Below are 19,341 nucleotides of genomic sequence, written 5' to 3'. Positions count from 1 at the left end.
AATGCGGGTGAAAACTGCTTACACTGTTTCAAATGTGGACAAGAAGGCCATTTCTCTCGAGGTTGCAGAGTACAGAGAGCCCCGGCGGGAAATGGAAGGGGACTACTGAGGAGGGACCCCCAGTAGTCCGACCAAAAACGTCCCAACCCAAACACTGCAACCTATCAACCTCGCTTTGGCCAGATTCCAAACAAACAGAGGAAGCAATGTTAGTTGGGAATGCTGTTCAATATTTGAGTCCAAAGCATCAGTCACGTCTGGTGAACCTTGTAGGAAGGCGATGTATGGTGAATTGTTTCTTTGACCATCAGCCAGTCAAAGCGCTGTGGGACACTGGTGCACAGTCTAGTATTGTGAGTGATGCCTGGAGACAGAAACATCTGCCTTACACGAGGGTTCGGCCAGTGACGGAGCTCTTGGAGGAGGAAACACTCACGATTCTTGCTGCCAATGACACTCAAATACCTTTCATTGGCTGGATTGAAGTCCATTTCCGACTAGATAATGACACTGGCGTGTCCGATAATCTACAAGTACCAATGCTTGTATCGAGTGACCCAGCAGTTGCCAGTGACCCCATCATAGGCTACAATGTCATTGAGACTATCATCAACGGGAACAAATCTACAACAAGTGAAGGAAGGAAGCAGCTGGCGCACAGAGTGAGTAAAGCTTTCCAAATAAATGTGAGAATGGCGCAAAATGTGGTGAAACTGATACAAAATGCTCCTTCAGCCCCAGCATCTGGTGTGGCCTGCACCGGTACAACTAAAGTAACGTTACCACCCAATCAGGTCACCTCTGTGTATGTCAGAGCAAAGGTGGGCTCACAAGGTAAGGGCCAAGACATGCTGTTTTCTCCTGTGCCGCAGCATCTTTCACCACAGGGTGTCATTTTCAGTGAGGTGTTGGTTCGAATTCCGCACACAAAAACAGTTTATGTGGCCATCCCAGTGATTAATATCACGGCTCACCCCATCCGTCTTGAATGTAACAAAATAGTGGGCCAGTTTGAAACCGTAAAGACAGTATATTCGGCAGGTGTTCAGGCCAAAGCAAAGGTGGAAAATCAAAAACAAAACATTCATACGGAGACCCAAGCAAGCAGTGCTGCCGGCGAGGGAGAGACCACACTGCAGTTGGATGGAAAACAATCAGGAAGACAACACACATGGGACCCTCCTGTTGATTTGACCCATCTGCCAAAGGAACAAGAGGAAGCGGCGAGGAGGATGCTCAGAGAAGAATGTGAGGCATTTGCATTGAATGACGATGATGTGGGATGCATACCTTCTCTGAAAATGCACATCACGCTCCATGACACCAGCCCAGTACAAAAGACCTATACGTCAGTCCCTAAACCGCTCCACAATGAAGTTAAACAGTACCTCCAAGACTTGCTGAACAGAGGTTGGATAACACCTTCAAGGTCACCTTATGCATCACCAGTGGTGTGTGTCCGCAAAAAGGATGGCAGTTTACGGCTTTGTTGTGACTACAGGGAACTCAACCGCAAATCGGTGCCAGATCGTCATCCTATACCAAGGATCCAAGACATGCTGGATACATTGGGAGGGAGTTTGTGGTTTTCTGTTCTGGATCAAGGGAAGGCGTATCACCAAGGTTTCCTTGACGAAGAAAGCCGTCCACTCACAGCGTTCATCACACCTTGGGGACTATACGAGTGGACCCGTATCCCGTTCGGCCTGTCCTCTGCACCTGCCGAGTTCCAGAGAAGTATGGAGCGCTGTCTGGCGGATCTCAGGGACACAATTTGTCTTCCCTACCTCGATGACAATCTGGTCCATAGCAGCAGTTTTGAAGAGCACATGGAGCATGTTCGGTCTGTCCTTCAATGCTACAAAGTGCATGGTGTGAAATTGTCACCGAAAAAGTGTAAACTTTTTAGGTCCAGTGTCAAGTTCCTTGGCAAGGTGGTGAGCAAGGAGGGCTACTCCATGGACCCAGCTGAGATGGCGCCAGTGAGGGCCTTGAGTGAGCGGACGCCTGCCACAGTAGGGGATATTCGCCAAATGCTGGGATTTCTCTCATATTACAGGCCATTCATCCCCAATTTCTCTCAGGTTGCTCATCCACTCTACCACCTACTCACTCCAGGAGGGCAGGGAAGAGCCAACACAGATCAGCCCATTGAGAGTCACAGAAAAACTGCCAAGAACAAAAAGAACCACTTACCATCACGGACTCCCATACAGTGGGACCACTCTCATCAAGAAGTGTTGGAACAACTTATTGAAGCACTCACCAAGCCACCTGTCTTAGGCTATCCCGATTACACACAACCATTCGTGCTGCATTGTGACGCATCGCAGGTCGGCTTAGGAGCTGTGCTATACCAGCGACAGCAAGGAAAGATGAGAGTGATCGCTTATGGGTCTCGCACTCTGACTTCGGCTGAAAAGAGGTACTATCTTCACTCTGGAAAGTTAGAGTTTTTGGCATTGAAATGGGCTGTTTGTGACCGTTTCCGTGACTACTTATACTACGCTCCAAACTTCACGGTCTACACGGACAACAATCCGTTAACATATGTGCTCACGTCCGCGAAACTCAATGCCACAGGACACCGATGGGTGGCTGAGTTGGCTGACTTTAATTTCTCCATCCGCTATCGCCCAGGAAAACACAATTCGGATGCTGATGGGCTGTCTCGCATGCCGCTGGATATGGAGGACTACATGAGGAGATGTACTGTAGAGACAAGTCAGGAAGAAATAAGTGCATCCATGGAGACCGTCACAACAGTAAGCCGAGATTCAAGTCGAAGTGTAGGAATGATCCACATTGAAGCATTGGAATTGATGAAAGATTCCGGGACTGGCCAACCTATTTCACCAGTACAATTACGAGAGGCCCAGGAAGCGGATGAGACATTGTCCCGAGTCAAACAGTACAAATTGAGAAATCGGAGGCCAAATCGAACAGAGGCTAAAGGTGAGACTCCAGCCGTGGTCACGCTGCTCAAACAGTGGAACAGGATTCACGTCGACAAACATGGCATAATGCGACGTAGAACCTCCCGCCGAGAACAGCTGCTGCTCCCCAAATCTTTTCACCTGTTGGTCTATAAAGAATTGCACCAAGAAATGGGCCACTTGGGAGTTGACAGGACGCTGGACCTAGTTCGGGAGAGGTTTTATTGGCCGTACATGCACAAGGATGTAGAGCATTTCGTGACCAGGGAATGCGAGTGCCTTAAGGATAAGAAGCCAAGTAAGCTGATCCGTGCTCCCTTGACCCCAATCCACACCACTTCTCCCTTTGAGCTTGTCTCCATAGACTTTCTCCATTTGGACAAGTGCAAGCAGGGGTAGGAGTATATCCTGGTGGTAATGGATCATTTCACTAGGTTTGCACAGGCCTATGCAACAAAAAATAAATCTTCAAAAACTGTTGCTGACAAAATATTTAATGACTTTGCACTCAAGTTTGGATTCCCACGTAGGCTGCACCATGACATGGGCAAAGAGTTTGAGAACCAACTCATGACAAGACTGAAGAACCTCTCCGGCATTCAGGGCTCCCACACAACACCATACCATCCGCAAGGGAATGGGCAAGTGGAAAGATTCAATCGCACTCTTTTATCCATGTTACGCTCCCTCACAGACAAGGAGAAGGAGGACTGGAAGGAGTCTCTGGCCAAAGTCGTCCATGCGTACAATTGTACAAGGAATGAGGCAACTGGCTACGCCCCTTACTTTCTTGTCTTTGGGAGGTCCCCACGACTGCCGATTGATCTGCTGTTTGATTTCGGAAGAGACGAGACCTATGGCTCCTACGGAGATTATGTGGGCCAATGGAAGACGAGAATGCAAAACGCATATCAAATTGCGGCGAAGACTGCTCAAAACATGGGGGCTCGTGGCAAGGCCCACTATGACAGACGAGTGAATGGCAGGGACCTAGACCCTGGCGACAGAGTCCTCATCCGCAACCTGACTCCTCGAGGGGGCCCTGGGAAAATTCGCTCCTACTGGGAAAGACAGGTGTATAAGGTGAAGGAAAGGAAAGGTGACAACAGTCCTGTCTACAAAGTCAGTCCGGAGAGTGGGAAAGGGAATGACAAGATGATTCACAGGAACCTCCTGCTGCCCTGTGACTATCTTCCCTTAGAGGAGCCGAACCAAGAAAACACATCACAACGGAGAGGTGTTGGAAATTCCAAAGAGAGAAGAAAACTGCTCAACAGACAAGCACAACAGCAACCTGAATCTGGGAGTGATGACGATGACGGTGACAGTGGTACCTATTGGCTCAGATCAGGGAGACGGCCGCAGCGGACACAAGATGTGCCTGATCTGATGATGGAGACACTTCAGCCTCGCCAAGACCCTGAGCATCCGGAGGGTCAGGGGGACAAGCAGGACGCGGCGGATGTGCTGTTCCAGAATTATGTCGGTCGGCCGTCCGACCTTGGCAACGACAGGCCGCTACAGCAGAGCCTGACGCCTGAAAGTATCTCTGGCGTGGATCACGACATTGACTTGGTTGAGGTTGAGGCAGATCAGTTGCACCAAGAGAGGAGACGACCACACCGAATGAGACAGCGACCTGTACTACTGACCTATGATAGCTTAGGCAAGCCATCACTGGTACCAAGAGACTGTATGGTGACAAAGACTCAGACCATTGACACATATTGGAGACCTTGGTCTATGCAACGGTGTTAAATTTGTTAAACAGAAATGTCAGGAGACATTTTATTTTGCAGGGGCGAGTGTGGCACTCTGTAAAGTAGTCATCCCAATCTGATTTGTTTTTATAGCGCATGACTGTGTGGGTCGGTGTTCATTGCGGTTGATGTCACTGTGATGCATTTTCAGGTAACTGCATGTTATGTCGGTGGTCGGTGGGTGGCGCTGTGCGGCTGCATCACCAAGGGGGTGATGAGCTGAGACCATCGAGGGAGACTGTTGTTCTATACAATGCATGAGACGTATGAAACGTGATGCAACCGATGTGCTGACACATTATGCGTTTGTTTCTGTGTTAACAGGTAAAAAATATGTTCTTCAAGTTTGCGAATGAAGTGGGATGTAAATATAGAATGTGTGTACAATGCAGATGGGCGGGAAAACGATCGGTGGGAGCTACGTTAGCCGCTCTGGCTGTGTTACCCGCGCTAGCTATGTTAGCCTGTTACCCGCGCTAGCGATGTTAGCCGCGCTGATTGTGGTATCCCCGCTAGCGACTATACCCGCGCTGCGAATCAGGGGGGGTGCATGTTGGGACGCCACAGGGAAGTGGGATGTAAATATAGGATGTGTTTGCAATGCTGCTGGGCGGGAAAACGATCGGTGGGAGCTACGTTAGCCGCGCTGGCTGTGTTACCCGCGCTAGCTATGTTAGCCTGTGACCCGCGCCAGCTATGTTAGCCGCGCTAGCTACATTACCCGTGCTTGTTGTGTTGGATGAGCTGAGACCATCGAGGGAGACTGTTGTTCTATACAATGCATGAGACGTATGAAACGTGATGCAACCGATGTGCTGACACATTATGCGTTTGTTTCTGTGTTAACAGACCCCCCCCCCCCCCCCATGAGAATAAATAAATATATTGCACTTGGATGAGCTTTGCCCTATTCTTATATGTGCAACATATGTCTTTTTAAATTTGACTTAAAAGAAAAGCTTGTGCCACAAACTGAGCAGGAAAAAGATTTTTCACCACTGTGTGTTCTTGAGTGATTTATTAAATGAGACCTTCGAGAGAAACTCTTGCCACAAACTGAGCAGGAAAAAGGTTTTTCTCCACTGTGTGTTCTTGCATGGCTTGTTAAATGTGCCTTTTGAGAGAAGCTTTTTCCACAAACTGAGCATGAAAAAGGTTTTTCTCCAGTGTGTAATCGTGTATGTGTTTTTAAATTTGGCTTAAAAGAAAAGCTTTTGCCACAAACTGAGCAAGAAAAAGGTTTTTCTCCACTGTGTGTTCTTGCGTGTTCTATTAAATTTGCCTTTTGAGAGAAGCATTTTCCACAAACTGAGCAGGAAAAAGATTTTTCAACACTGTGCGTTCCTGTGTGCCTTACTAAATGAGACTTCCGAGAGAAGCTTTTGCCACAAACCGAGCAGGAAAAAGGTTTTTCACCACTGTGTGTTTTTCTGTGCCCTTTTAAAGACAACTTTGAAGATAATGAGTCAGTGTGACATGCCCTTTCACCTTTAGTTTGCTCATTATCATCATCATCATCATCGTGATGAGCGTCTGATAATGTGTCCTCATTATGTGCTTGTGATGGCCCCCAGTGGTCTTCATCACCTTCTGTTGTCACGTGACAACTTGAACTGCTGCTTGGAGGCTCCGCCCCTCTCTTGTCCTCACTCTCATCCTTGTTTTCATCTTCAGTCTTTATAGGGACAACGTTCACTGGTGACTTGTTGATCTCCTCCTCGTCCTCCTTTTTGATGTGAGTCAAGTCTGGGTCCTCTTTCACAGAACAGAGATCATTTTGTCTGACGTCTGCAGGACACAAAAAGACAAATTTGGTTTGGTCAAGTCAAACCACATGCGGCGACTTTGTCTTATTTTCTACAGCGCTATCTTGACTTGTGCCTGCCGAACACCAATCAATGCGTGCGACCCCGATTTGGACCGGACCATGGGGGCATTTCACAAAATTACGTCCTACGATGTAAACCTCACTTTAGCAGCACAACAACAGTGATAAACGAGCATTTAAAAAGGAAGCACGTTGCGGCTGATGCCCGATTTCATTCCTGACATAGTCACAGACGTTTCTGGAAGCGAGCTGAAGTTAGCACACACAGGCTCTTGTGTGCGTCTGATGGAACACCTGTTGTGGGACCCTAACTTATTGATGCAGACCACTGGGGCCCATTGCAACATAACGTCATTGATAGAATAGAAATCATTCAAGTGAAAAATGTTTACAAGTATTTCTTTTTGCATTTCGAGATTGTTTCATCGTGGGTATTTTTTTGCTTCCATTATAATCTGAATGCCTAAAAGAATTAAAGGGGCCCTGGAATCAGAGTTGCTATTTATTGCATGATTTACGTTTGGGTTTTTTTTGCCCAAAATGACATTTAGCCTGCAAGTACATTCCAACATTCCCCTTTTTATTTTTTTTTATAAAATTTCTGTTTTTAAATAAATTTTAAAACAACATTATGTTTGAAGAGTCAAAATCCCTACACATAAGCATTAAGCAACAACACTTTCACTGTGACTTTCATGTTGACATATTTGAATAATGACTGTATATTTTCAAGTTATCCAATATGTATTGTCAAGTCAAGTCAAGTCAATTTTATTTGTATAGCCCTTAATCACAGACAGTCTCAAAGGGCTTTACATAGCCACAATCGACATCCCCGATCTTAACCCCCAGGAGGGCAAGGAAAAACTCACAAAACCTCATTAGGGGAAAAGAAAAGAAACCTTGAGAAGGGACCACAGATGGGGGAATCCCCCTTCCAGGATGACCAGGCTGCAATGGATGCCAACTGGGCAACATTTGACACATACAATGATGCTATGCGATAATAGATGAGATAATATAAGAGTCAATTGAATGAAGTGCTGCAGAAAGATGACTTCAGTGGAGTGGGTCCTCATCCAGGGCCGTAATATCCATGGCAGCATATCCGAAGATGAGCCTTCGATCTTGTACCAGTCAGTTGGTGTAAATTCAGAACAGCCACTTCCAAGTGAATCACCATCACCTAATTCCCAAGCCCGGGAATTGGGAACAGAAAAAAAAAACAAAGAACAGAAGCAGTAAACAGGCCAACAAGTAGTTCAACGAAGTTCTGAAATATAAGGAAATCAGAAGAGGCGCTGCATGAAGACGACTTCGGCAGAGCAGGTCCCTCCCCGGTTGGTCAGTGCCGTAATCTTCAAAGCATGTCCCCATCACCTAATTCCCAAGCAGGGGAAGGAGGGGGCAGAAAAGAGAAGAAGCGGCAGTAAACAGGCCAACAAATAATTAAATTAGATGCTAAAGTATATAAATAAATTGATCAAATGTCGCGCTGCAGGAAGACGACATCACTGGAACAGGTGCATGCCCAGTTGGTCAATGCCTTAAACTTCCTAGTGGGTCACCGTCACCTAATCCCCCAGCCGGGGGAAAAGGGGGCAGAAAAGAAAACAAAAGAAAAAAAAAGAAAAAAAAAAAGCGGCAGTAAACAGGCCAACAAATATTTCAGCTAAATGCACAAGAGTATAAATGCGTCTTTAATAGTGTTTTGAACATTTCTACTGAGGTGGCGCCTCTAATATCTGAGGCAAGTGCATTCCAAAGCATTGGTGCCCGAATAGAGAACGCTCTAGAACCTGCGGACTTCTTTTTGGCTCGCGGGATCACTAAAAGACCAGCATTTTGTGAGCGAAGGTTTCGGGACGGAACATATGGTACCACGAGGTCAACGAGATAGGAAGGTGCTAAGCCGTGCAATATTTTAAAAGTAAGTAGCAGAACTTTAAAATCACATCTTCCGAGGACCAGAAGCCAATGCAAATTGGCTAGTATCGGGGCAATATGATCAAACTTTCTCGTCCTCGTCTTTTAATACTAGACATGGGGAGACCCGAGAGCAAAACGTTACAATAGTCGAGGCGAGACGTAACAAACGCATGGATTAATCTCTAATCCTCTAATCTCGTTGCACACTTGAGTACAATGACAATAAAGGGATTTCTATTCTATTCTATTCTATTCTAAGATTTCCGCGTCACACGTTGATAGAATTGGGCGAATTTTAGCAATGTTACGCAGATGAATAAACACAGTTTGAGTAATATTTTTTATGTGCATTTGAAACGACATAGTTGCGTCAAATATAACGCCGAGATTTTTTGTTGAATCCTTTTGGGCAATATTATATTTATCGATACTCAGAGTGGTGTCTTTGAAAAGGTACCGATGACGCGCTGGTCCAATGATGAGCATCTCGGTTTTATCTGAGTTAAGACGCAAAAAATTGAAAGACATCCATTGTTTAATTTCGGCAAGACATTCCTCTAATTTATCGCAATCACGCGGATTCGTTATATCCAACGGCATGGATAATTGCGTATCATCAGCATAACAATGAAAACTAATGTTATATTTCCATATAATATCACCAACCAGTAGCATGTAGATGCTAAACAAGAGAGGTCCAAGTACCGATCCCTGCGGAACTCCACGTGATCTTACAAAGATCAGAAGTCGCATTGCCATGAATTACACGGTGCGTCCTCTCCGACAGATACGAATTAAACCAAGAAAGCGCTGAACCTGAAATGCCAACACACGTTTCAAGGCGTTTTAATAATATGTTATGCTCAACGGTATCAAAAGCGGCACTAAGATCGAGTAAGAGTAATATTGATGAGGTGTCGGCGTCCATAGCTATGAGAAGATCATTAGTAACTTTAGCAAGGGCCGTCTCAGTAGAGTGGTCGGCTCTAAAACCCGATTGGAAAGGTTCAAATTGATTATTAGCAGTCATATATTCATTAAGTTGTTGCGCTACGACTTTTTCAAGAATTTTTGCAATAAACGGAAGATTTGAAACCGGCCTATAGTTGTTGAGACTCTCTGGGTCAAGGTTTGGTTGCTTAAGTAACGGTCGGATAACGGCGGTCCTAAAAGCTGCTGGTACTACAGCCGTGGTAAGTGATAGATTAATTATATTTAAAACAGACGGTCCTAGGGTCGTAAACAGTTCTTTAATTAGTTTACCAGGAAGCGGATCGAGCACACAAGTTGTCGGTTTTGCTGCACTAACCAATTTTGTTAGGCTCTCAAGAGATATTTTTTTAAATTGACATAAGGTTATCGGACAGTTATCAGCTCTAATGTCCCTATTAACACCATTTATCGCGGAATTCAACGGAATTTTAAGAACAGTGTCTTTAATCTCATCACGAATACATTCTATCTTCTGAGTAAAGAATTGCATAAAATCGTGAGCTGAATAGGAAGAGCTATCCGAGGTTGGTCGCTGTTGCGTTAGCATTGCTACGGTATCAAATAAATATTTAGGGTTGTTTTTATGTAAGACAATTAATCTAGAATAATAATTAGTTTTGGCTAAATTAAGCGCTTCTTTGTATATTAGTAAACTATCGCACCATGCCTGACGGAAGACCTCAAGTTTGGTCGCACGCCATTTGCGCTCAAGCTTCCTACAAGATCGTTTCAGTATGCGCGTTTCCTCTGTAAACCACGGAGTAAGCCTCTTTGGACGAGTTTTAGTTTTTAAAGGCGCGACGGAGTCAAGCGCATTTAACAAAGCGACATTAAAGTTGTTTGTGAGATCATCAATCGTACCAATATAATTAGGAAACGAAGCAGTTGCTAAAGGGAGTAGCTCAAAGAGCGCAACGATGGTTGAGGAGCTAATGTTACGGCTGCTATAATTTTGATTATGGTCAGAACGATGACAGTGAGCCAAGACTTCAAATTTGATAAAGTAATGGTCAGATATAGCATTGGTATATGGTAATACAATTATTTTTGAAGACGCTAAGCCTCGGGTTAATACCAAATCTAGCGTATTGCCATTTATATGCGTTGCTTCATTTATTATTTGCGTGAAACCAAACATATCAATGATTGTCCGGAACGCCACGGTAAGTGGTTCCGACGGGAGATTCATATGAATGTTGAAGTCGCCCATGATAAGTATATTATCCGCATGAGTTACTAAATCAGCTACGAATTCAGAAAATTCATCTAAAAAGCCGGAGTAAGAGCCAGGTGGACGATAAAGAACGGCAAGATAAAACGGCAGCTCGGCTGAGGATCGCATAATGAGAACTTCAAATGTTTTAAAGGAATTGCTAAAACGAGGACTAAGTTTTAGGTTAGATTCGGAAATGAGGGCTACACCCCCGCCTTTCTTTTGAGGGCGCGCAACATGCGAGCTCACGAAGTTTGGAGGCGAAGCCTCATTTAGCGGTAAAAACTGATTTGGTTTTAACCAGGTCTCGCAAAGACCAATCATGTTAAGATTATGGTCTCTAATATGGTCATTAACTAACAAGGCTTTCGATGAAAGCGATCTAATATTTAAAAAAACGAGTTTCAGTAAAATAGGTCTATCTAAGTTATTCCGCGCAACAGGACTCCTGGTCATCATATTAAGGAGATTGCCTTGCCTAGGTCCCGGATTGTACCTCGAGCAACTATAAACGCGGCGGGAATTTCCGACGGTCGGAATCCGATAGTTATTTAAGAGCTTTCGAGTGCTATCATTGTGAGAGAACGGCTCGTCGTCGATAAAACCGACCGAGGAGGAATGCTTAAACCCATCATGTATTGTCACCTCAGTAGAAATTATATCAGTATGAGATGTAACAGCGTATGGTGTGTAGCGCTCAAATCTAGAAGAAAAGCTATGTGTGTTGTCTAAGTCTAGCATAGCGCTAGTTAGCTCTAGCCTTACAGACTCCATACCCTTCCTTACAGGCTCACTATTCGCCTGCAGCCCGACCTGCTCTAATATGAATAGTCATGGAAGGCTCAAACAATAATCTATGTTTCTAGAAAGAGTGATGGCGCCTTCCCAGTTAGGGTGAAGGCCGTCCATCCTCAGCAGGTCGGGTCGGCCCCAGAAAGAAGGCCAGTTATCTATAAACTGCAGTCCCTGCTCACTACAAAAACTAGCCAGCCACTTATTTAGCGAGAATAATCTACTAAACCTCTCATCATTGCCTCTCGCAGGCAAGGGGCCAGAGACAATTACTCGATGCCGACTCATCTTTCTGACGAGATCACAAGTCCTTGCTATGTTTTTCTTTGTGATCTCTGATTGCTTCATCCTAGTGTCATTGGAGCCAACGTGTATCACTATATCTGAATAGCTAGCGTTGTTTGCACTGCGCTGGTGTATAGGTGTCTTGCGCGCTAGCTCCATAAGATTAGCTTCTATGTCGGGTGCTCTGGCCCCAGGAATACACATTACTGTGGCTGGATTTTCAAGCTTAATGTTGCGGGTAATGGAGTCACCTATCACTAAGGTGCGGGAGCCATGAGACCGAGGTGGAATGGAACTGCTATGTGTCTTAACAGGCTCACCGCGATTAGCAAGCCGTTTACGGCCAATGCTAACCGGACTAGCAGGTTGGCTACAACCCGTGCTAACAGTCGTGTCCGCCACGTTTACGCTTACCACATTACTCTGCTCTAGCTGGCGGACACGTCCCTCTAGCAGGGAGAGTCTTTCCATGAGAATGGTGCAAGTGTTGCATGTGGTGGTGCACGAAACCATAGTTGCGTTTACTCGCCCGGTGGATAAAAGCGGAGGAAAAGATGTCGCGCCGAAAGTGACGTCGGGTACTGGCAAGCCGCGCATTCGTAGCCTCTACAAAAAGTTGACCACGGTCAGAAAATCTAACAGTGAGAGTGTCACTGAATACATCATACGGGCAGAAGCCGTCATCACAGCACTTCGAAAAGTTGGTCAGATATTGGATGACGAATTGCTCATCGCAATGGTATTAAATGGGCTGCCTGAATCATTTGAACCATTCAACGTCCACATAACTCAAATTGAAGAGGCAATGACTTTTGCTGACTTCAAGACGAGACTACGGGACTATGAAGACAACAAAAATCTAAAAAGACAAGAATCAGAGGACAATGTCATGAAAGCAAGAGGACGACCAAGTACGAAAACAGAAAGTGCCGAAATTGAGTGCTTTAAATGTGGCCGTAAAGGACATAAAGCTAAAGAATGTCAACGTAAGCAGTGGTGCAGTTTGTGCAAGAGCGCCACGGACCGCGACTCAAACTGCAGGCGTAAACAACGGTCGGACAACGCACGAAAAGTTACCGACAACAAGGATTACGCACTCCACCTGAATGACATCGACACAGATATCCAGCCGGTGCACAGCATCAACAAAACAGGTCTGATGGTCGACACGGGCGCCACTTCACACATCATAACCGATCTGGGGAAGTTCAAAGCGTTCGATGACAGCTTTCAAGCCGAGACACACTGCGTGGAATTGGCTGATGGCACAAGATGCAAAGGAGTAGCAGAACACAGGGGAGACGCGGAGGTCTGCCTGATGGACAACAACGGAGAACGACACTGAGACAGGCGTTATTCGTTTCATCTTTTCCGCTGTACAGGCTGCTACATCCAGTGGAGCGACAGTCATTGTTATGTATTGATTGTAGTCGTTGCTCGTCGAGAATGCAGCGGTGCCCCCCTGGGTAACTTGTTGATGACGTAAGTTGTTGTTGAGTGCGGAACAAAAATATACAGACGTAGTTGGAATGGCTTCCTGTCTCCCGAGTCTTTACTTTGGATATTAACCCTCCTACCCAAGTTATAACAAACTGGCGACGAGGTACGGCCCTGCGCTGATTGTTTTTGGCCGTGAACCGACGTTGTCGAGGTTTTTTTTTCCGAGTGTGCGGCGCGTCGCCGCGGCTAACCGAACGGCTAACTGCCGCCTCCGTCTTTCGGGAGTCGCCGCTGCCTCTGAGGAGGAGAAATCTCCGAAAAAAAAAAAAAAGAGAAAGGAAAAAAAAAGACATTTTCCGGAACTAACTGTTGAAGGAATATAACCGAGGATGGCTCTGGTCGGACATATGGGGCCATTTGACGAAACTGAGGAACAATGGACTTCATACACTGAGAGGTTTGAATACTTTATCCTGGCTAACAAGATAGAAGAGAATCTTGTCGTTCCAACGTTCCTAAGTATTGTGGGAGGAAAGACATTCAACCTACTGCATAGTCTTGTTCAACCTGACAAGCCAGGGAACAAGACTTATGTCGAGATTGTGACTATACTGAAAAATCATTATGCACCAAAACCGTTGGTCATAGCAGAGAGGTTTAGATTCCATAAGAGAAACCAGGAAGAGGGGGAATCTGTTTCACAATTTGTAGCTGTATTGAAACAGTTATCTGAACATTGTGAATTTGGACTTTCACTAAATGACACTATACGTGACCGGCTGGTGTGTGGTCTGCGCTGTGAGTCAATTAAAAAACGACTATTGACAGAAGCTAACCTGCGACTGGAGAAGGCGGTGGAAATTAGCACATCAATGGAGATGGCTACCAAAGAAGCACAGTTGTTAAGCACTTCCACCCAAATACACAAGGTGGCAACGGAATTTACAAAGAAAACAGCATCAAACCAACCCTGTTATCGTTGCGGAAAATCAGGGCATCAGTCAACAGAGTGCCGGTGTAAGGACTTGGACTGTAGAAACTGTGGTAAAAAGGGCCACATTGAACGTGTCTGTAGAAGTAAGAAGGTTCAGTCACACAAACAACATAATGAGAGACAAAAAGGTGGTGTAACCCGGAAGAAATACGTAAATGGTAGATGGTACATGAAGAGGATGAACACAGTGATTGTGAGTCAGAGGGAGATACAGTACATGTCTTATCTGTTATGGACGACCCTGATGACGGAAACTGGGTCACACCGTTACTTGAGAATGTGCCAGTCCGAATGCAGCTGGACACTGGTACACGTGTGTCCATGATATCGGAAGTTGTTTGTAAAGACAAATTCCAACACCTTGTCCTCCAAAAGACTAGACTGAAGTAAAGAACATACACCGGTGCGCCTGTCCCAGTGCTAGGAGTTGTGTATGTGATGGTGGAACATAACAAACAGAAAAAGACTCTTCCCTTGTATGTTGTAAAAGGAAATTATCCAGCTTTGCTGGGCCGCTGGTGGCTCAAGAAGATCAAATTGAATTGGCAACAAGTGTTCATAATCAGGGAAGGAGAAACAACCTGCCTACAGAAGATCTTGAAAAAGCATTCCAAGGTTTTTGATGGTGAACTTGGCAGCATGAAAGACATTACTGTTACGCTGAAGGTTAAACCTGGGAGTTCCCCAAGGTGTCTAAAAGCTAGACCCGTCCCATATGCCATCAAACCGAAAGTGGAAGCAGAATTGGATAGATTGGTAAAGAGTGGGGTCCTAGCCCCTGTAAGCACAAGTGACTGGGCTACCCCAATTGTTCCTGTCATAAAAAAAGATGGCAGTCCCAGAATTTGTGGTGATTTCAAAGTCACTTTGAATCCAGTTTTGTCAATTGAAAAGTATCCATTACCCCTCATTGATGATCTTTTCTCATGCCTGGCTGGAGGGAAGAAATTCAGCAAAATTGACTTATCGCAAGCATACCTCCAAATGAATGTGGAACGTGAGTCACAGGAGCTGTTGACCATTGTGACTCACAAAGGACTTTACCGGTATCAGAGACTCCCTTTCGGAATCACCTCTGCTCCAGCACTGTTCCAAAGGGCAATGGACCAGATACTGAGTGGTCTTTCTGGGGTTCAGTGCTACCTGGATGACCTGCTTATCACCGGACCTGATGAACAGTCCCATTTACAAAATCTGGACGCGACCCTACAGCGACTGGAAGAATATGGATTGAAGGTCAGACGAGACAAATGTGAATTTTTCAGACCAAATGTTGAATATTTGGGACATGTGATTGACAGCACAGGACTGCACAAAGCACCGTCAAAGGTAAAGGCTATTGTAGAGGCTCCAACTCCCAAGAATGTGACCCAGTTGAGATCTTTTCTGGGGTTGTTGACATATTATGCCAAGTTTGTGCCCAACCTTGCGAATATGTTAAAACCACTACATGTGCTACTTAATAAAACCACGCCATGGAAGTGGACGGCCAGATGTGAGTCGGCATTCCAGAATGTGAAGACGGCCCTTGTCGACTCTCGGGCCCTCGCCCATTTTGACCCCAAACTCCCTCTTCAGCTGGCTTGTGATGCTTCGCCTTACGGGGTGGGTGCTGTCGTGTCACATGTCATGCCGTCTGGGGAAGAGAGACCGATTGCTTTTGCGTCAAGGACGCTTAACAAGGCGGAAAGCAATTATGCACAGATTGAGCGTGAGGCACTTTCTATAGTCTTTGGAGTAAAAAAATTTCATCAGTACCTATATGGCAGGAAATTCACGCTTCTGACAGACCATCGACCCCTGACCTCTATTTTTGGTTCGCATAAGGGCATTCCGTCACTGGCAGCCAGTCGCATGCAGCGTTGGGCTCTGCTGTTATCTGCCCACCAGTATGTCATCAAGTATAGGAAGTCGGACCTTCATCAGAATGCTGACGGGCTTTCGAGACTCCCCTTGCCTGTCACGCGCCCAGAGCCTGCGAACGCCGAAGTGTTTTACTTCGAGGAATTGTCTGTTACTCCAGTTACCTCGACGCAGGTGAAGAAAAAGACTCGCACTGACCCTGTCTTGTCCGAGATCGTGGATATCATCACTCGGGGATGGGGAGGAGAGATGACACCAACCTTCAAGCCTTACTTAGGGAGACGAGATGAGCTTTCAGTCCAGAATGGATGCTTATTGTGGGGCTATCGTGTAATAATTCCACCACCCCTCAGAGAGAAACTACTTGCGGAGTTGCATGTTGGACACTGCGGTGTGGTTAGGATGAAGGAAATTGCACGCAGTTATTTTTGGTGGCCAGGCTTAGATGCAGCCATTGAGGAGAAAGCAAGATCGTGCATTGACTGCCAGAAATTGAGAAACCTCCCACAGCTTGCACCTTTACACCCATGGGACTGGCCTGAGGAACCGTGGCAAAGAGTCCATATTGATTTTGCTGGACCACTCGAGGGCCACATGTTCCTAGTGGTAGTCGATGCTCATAGCAAATGGCCTGAAGTCGCTGTCATGAAAAGCACCTCTTCAGAGAGAACTGTCGAAGAGTTAAGGTCTATGTTCTGCAGGTTTGGTCTTCCTCAACAGCTTGTCAGTGACAATGGCCCACAGCTGGTGTCGGAAGAGTTCCGAATGTTCATGGAAGAGAATGGTATTCAGCACATCAGGTCTGCACCGTATCATCCTGCTACAAATGGGCTTGCTGAAAGATTCATACAAACCATGAAGCAAGCGCTAAAGTCCTCCCCAAGTACCCAATCTCTAAACCGTCGCCTCAACAGATTTCTGTTGTCATACCGAAACACGCCCCACGCCACAACTAAGGCCGCATCAATGTTCAAGAAAACACTCCGCACACGACTTGACCTCTTAAGACCTCAAAAGACAAAATACATTGTTCATCACCAACAGGAAGCTCAAATGGGACAACGGGCGAAAGCCAAGTTACGGTCCTTAACGGCGGGGGATAAGGTTCTTGCTCGGAACTATGCCCGCGGTGATAAGTGGACACCTGCAACAGTTGTTGCAAAAACAGGCCCAGTATCATATACAGTGAAGACCCATGATCACCTCGTTTGGAGACGACATATTGATCAATTGCTCCTGGCTTCCGGCCCTGGGGAAGACTCATCTCGTGCTACGCCCTTCAATCCAGCGCCAGCGGTCTATCAAGAGCTACATCCACCTTCAGAGGAACCTCAGGAGCAACCCTCTGAAATGGACAATGTCCACGGAACACCTAAGCCTGCTCAGGGGACTATGCCCGGTACCCCTCTCAACCCAGGAGTCATTCAGCCATCTTCAACAGACACTGTAACTGACTTATTGATCGGTCGTACTTATCCTAAAAGACAAAGACGACCCCCTGACAGACTGACGTTGTAGTGTAGTGACTAACCCATTTTATGGGGCAGAATAATCCCCAGGGTTTAGTCCGGATTGAGGTAGTCCACCCTCTCTCCGTAGTTAGCGCCCGGTTTGAGGGCTAGTTAAAATTGTTGTGTGTTGAATCACAATCTTTACATGGTAAAAAAAAATTAATAATAATAAGGTTGACTTTTGCTAAGGGGACCTTAACAGTAAGGGGGAAGGAATATGTTATGTATTGATTGTAGTTGTTGCTCGTCGAGAATGCAGCGGTGCCCCCTGGGTAACTTGTTGATGACGTAAGTTGTTGTTGAGTGCGGAACAAAAATATACAGACGTAGTTGAAATGGCTTCCTGTCTCCCGAGTCTTTACTTTGGATATTAACCCTCCTACCCAAGTTATAACACTCGCAACCTACCTGGAGAGCATTGGCTAGCTCTAACGCTGGAAAAAGATAGAACGAGTACTTTTTTGATGCTTTTGGAATTCCCCCAGAATTTCAATATTATCCGCAAACCATAAACTCATTTTTGAAAAAACATTCCCGACGTATTTTGTACCATAACAAACGGCTACAACACGAACTGTCAATCACCTGTGGTCAACATTGCTATTATTTAACCCATAGAGGTTGCGGGTTGAGTTATCAGGATGTGCTAGCATGCTACAAGGATGATGTGTTACAGAACGACGCCGTGGTGTCTACTTTTGTTAAACATTATCAAACGTGTGTAGAAAAGCCATGTATCGGACAGGCGGTGTGTTCTTTTCACAAATTTAAAACATGTCATTGTCTGAAATGATTTCAAAATGTTTTTTATTGAATAAAACATGTAAAAACATAAACATTTCCGATTTTTCATTGACACTTGAGGGGGTATAACCCAACCACTTTACAGAAGCAGGTCTTCTTTTTCTACTCATCTTCTTCCTACTGGATGTCCTCTTCTCGATATCACCATCATCAGAGCTTAACGACCCTCGGAGTTTCAATCTTCTGAATTCATCGCAGGCGTGGGGGTTGACGATGGTGGTTTCAGGAATATTGAGTTCGTATAGAGTGTGCAGAAACTCCTTCCAGCCTCTAGGTGTTCGAGTCGTGATGTTTTTGCCCGTCACAGTAATCTGTCTGAGTAAATCGGTCATATGAGATCCTTTTATCGGTTTATCTTGATACATAAATTCGTGACGAGGGGTCCAACTTCTATGGGCGTCCTCGAGTTTTCTCAAAACATAGTTGGCGTTTTTCCGATAACGAGTCGGAACGTTTTGCAGGATATCGAACCAGGACTCAGTTTCATCCCCCACCTTTTTGTCTTGCACTTCGACAACCGAGCTCTTTGAAGAGTTCAAAACTTCTGGTGTTAGCGGTAGGGTCATTGCCAGGGGTCGTTCTTCCTTTTCTCCTTGTTTGAGAAGAGTTAAATAACGGTGCAGTTAAGACTGATACTTTATTTTTTCATGCTGGGTTAACGATCGATCTTCTAAAATGGCTTTCATCTTCACATCCAAAGCCTGTTCAGCCGTTTGTCTGATGGTAGGTTCGGGTTTTTTCAGTCGTTCCAGTTGTTGAGGCGATAGAAGAAAAATCTTCTGAGTTGCTTTCAAACTCATGATGGTTAGTTTTTGTTGATTAATCCTCCTAAAAGATTACCTAGGAGGGGTACAACAGTCCCCAGCAGAGGAAGAATAAATCCACCCCTTTGAGTCAAAGCGGCGCGTTTTTTCTTCAGGCTCGTTTTTTTATGGGCCAATAGTCTAATAATTTTCTTTTGTTTTTCTATTTTCTTAAACTGTGCAGGTGAAA

This window comes from Idiotropiscis lumnitzeri, chromosome 2 (assembly GCF_059441095.1).
Source record: "Idiotropiscis lumnitzeri isolate Australia: NSW breed Sydney's pygmy pipehorse chromosome 2, RoL_Ilum_1.0, whole genome shotgun sequence".
NCBI lineage: Eukaryota > Metazoa > Chordata > Actinopteri > Syngnathiformes > Syngnathidae > Idiotropiscis > Idiotropiscis lumnitzeri.
This window is presented reverse-complemented; position numbering follows the sequence as displayed.